Here is a 2,750-nt window from a genome sequence, read left to right as displayed (position 1 = left end):
GTTAGACTGCAACAACTTCTGTTAATGTCTTATTTCTCCTTTCATGTTCCAGACAACTTCGATTGTTGAACATGTCTACTATATAATATAATGATCTGCTACAGACAGTTTTAATATAAGCATCTCTTTAGATGTCTGTTTAACAACACACCGATTAATAAACTAAGAAATCAATGCCGACGGGATTGGTTTGATGAGCAATGGGTTGTGCAGATATCAATACGAATACTTAAGCATTCTTTTTTGTAACGATTTTGTAGTCTCACATTTCATGTCGAAATTCATGAGAAATGCATGGCAAGAAAAGAAAATCCATAAGATAAACAGATAGATCTACTTAAGAATAACTTAATAATATAGAAAAGGAACAAGAACTCCGCGAGTCGGATGTGTCGCCTTGTGAACAATTTAGTCTATGAGAAATGGCCAGGACAAAAATGAAATATGAAAACTAACAAAGGGCAATAACTCAAAAAATAATAAGTGCAGAGCAGCAGTTTCTGTGCACTGCACTTCTTATCAATACGATCTATCATCCTATGAAGTTTCAAATCCATATCTTTTAAAATTTATGAGAAATAGCCTGGACTAAAATAAAGTTTGAAAATTAAAAAAGGGTAATAACTCACAAATAAGAAGTGCAGAGTACTGGTTCTTGTATACTGCACTTTTTCTTAATGAGATCTATCATCCTATGAAGTTTCATGTCCATAGCTTTCATACTTGAGGAGAAATGACCAGGACAAAAATAAAGTATGAAAATTAACAAAGGGCAATAACTCAAAAAATAAGAAATGCAGAGTACCGGTTCTTGTGCACTGCACTTCTTCTTTATGAGATCTATCATCCTATGAAGTTTCAAGTCCATGGCTTTTATACATTAGGAGAAATGGCCCGGACAAAAAATAAAGAATGAAAATTAACAAATGGCAATAACTCAAAAATTAGGAAGTGCTGAGTACCGGTTCTTGTGCACTGCACTTCTTCTTAATGAGATCTATCATCCTATAAAGTTTCAAGTCCATAGCTTTTTTAGTTGAAGAGAAATGGCCCGGACAAAATTAAAGTATGAAAATAAACAAAGGGCAATAACTCAAAAATTAAGATCTGCAGAGTACCGGTCCTTATGCACTGCACTGCGGGTTATTGAAAGAAGCATGCATACCAATTTTGAAGTCAATCAGACTTATAGTGACTGAGTTATGCTCCGGACAAGCTTTAGGGGACGCCGACACCGACACCGACAACGACGCCGACAAGGCGACACAATAATTTTCTTCTGTTTTCCAACATATTATTTTTTTTATTAATTAAATAGTACTTAAAAGTTACATTATTTCACTTTGGGACCATACGCCGCTTTTCATTGAATGGTACGAACATATTACATGATAAGGTAAGAACACTACTGCGGATGTTTCTAAATTCAAAGTTTAACCATTAGATAATTAAATGTTGAATTCTGCTTAAGCCGATGCGGGGCGGGGGGGGGGCGTGAATGGAAATACCACTACCGTCCGTGAACAGGCTTTATCAAACCGAGCGTGCAGCAATTTCATTTTTGTTTTTGGACTTTCTTTAGGGATTCTGTTTTTCTCTATTTTCTTGAGGAAACAGAAACTTCATTGCAAATTAACGCCAAAGTATAATTACGAAGGTAGTAAGGACCGGCTGATTTTTAAGAAAGCATGGACGATAAACCATGTATTCATTTTAAAACAATACAAGAACAAACATGGAACTGTTCACATTCTAAAATGTTAATCATATAGAAAAATATTCGATAGATATAATATTATGTTGAGCTTCATCGAGGCAAGAAGACATTTCCAAGACGCCATTTGTTTTATTGACATCATATCTGACGTCATTGCCATATCTTACCTCATATGTCGTGTAAACATTCCTTTACGTTAAAGAAGGAATAAGTGTCATGAGTGTGTAGCAGAACAATTATTAGCAAAATAGTGTGAGACCTAATATTGATATATCTAATACATGCTTTTTGCCATAAATTTGAAAATAAAGAAACAAAGACAGAAGAAGAAGAAGAAGAAGAAGAAGAAGAAGAAGAAAAGACATCGACCAGTACAGCTGATTTTGTGATTACAGTTTTGGCATATCAATCAAGCTGAGCCCGATCTTTTCCTGAACCACGAATACTTTTGATGTTTCTGTTTAATTAATATGACATATTCCATTTATTTATTTGTCATAAAACATTCTATCTACGCATAATCACCATGGACCTTGAAATTGATATCATGATCATGATTTTTTCATGGAAATCACATGATAAATGACATTAACAATTCAAAGAAAGGTTATATGGTGCATTTGTCTACCTAAAAGTGAATTACTTTAATTACAGTGATTTGGTACACACGAGTAATTTGTCTATGCAAAAGTACACACCCCCTGATTTTGATTTCCAAGAGCGATTCTATCCTACATTATACGATTTCATGTGAAAAAAACCCCATAAAACTTTTGTTAGAAATCTTGCAAAGTAGTGACAAAATATTACATTTTTCGGTTTATGAGAATTTCTATATGTTTGTTAGACGCCGCTTGCAAGCGGCGTCTAGTAGATATGCATTTGTCCATACAGCAATGGGGTAAATTTTAGACTTGATTTTGTGTATTTTTTTTGTTTTAACAAAATCACACTGTTTTTAGATTTTCTAATAAAAATAGATTTTATGATGTACAACATGTCACAGAGCTTTAAGGGATTTGAATAAACGTTT

This window comes from Ruditapes philippinarum, unplaced genomic scaffold (assembly GCF_026571515.1).
Source record: "Ruditapes philippinarum isolate M1 unplaced genomic scaffold, ASM2657151v2 ctg3345_1_1_1_1, whole genome shotgun sequence".
Classification (NCBI taxonomy): domain Eukaryota; kingdom Metazoa; phylum Mollusca; class Bivalvia; order Venerida; family Veneridae; genus Ruditapes; species Ruditapes philippinarum.
The sequence above is the reverse complement of the archived record's forward strand: the minus strand, read 5'-3'. Positions refer to the sequence as shown.